This window comes from Fukomys damarensis, unplaced genomic scaffold, assembly GCF_012274545.1.
Source record: "Fukomys damarensis isolate Sample0158 unplaced genomic scaffold, DMR_v1.0_HiC HiC_scaffold_4, whole genome shotgun sequence".
In the NCBI taxonomy this organism is placed as follows: domain Eukaryota; kingdom Metazoa; phylum Chordata; class Mammalia; order Rodentia; family Bathyergidae; genus Fukomys; species Fukomys damarensis.
The window spans coordinates 44,226,208-44,226,442 of record NW_022900916.1 but is presented as its reverse complement, the minus strand read 5'-3'; positions in this window follow the sequence as shown (position 1 = coordinate 44,226,442).

Genomic DNA, 235 nt, shown 5'->3' with positions numbered 1-235 from the left:
TTTCTAGATGATGATTAAGAGGCTAATAGAAAAAATGGTGCCAGGTACCACAACAGCAACAGAACTTTGCTGTTGTCTGGATATTATTCTTTTCTTTGTTTTTTTTGTTTTTTTTTTTAATGGAATGAGCTGAATGTCTATAATTTTGTTCAGATGACTGCAGAACCTGAAAAAAGCTGTTGCTGCTATCGATGCATAACATACTATTATTAGTCTATATATACATATATATATA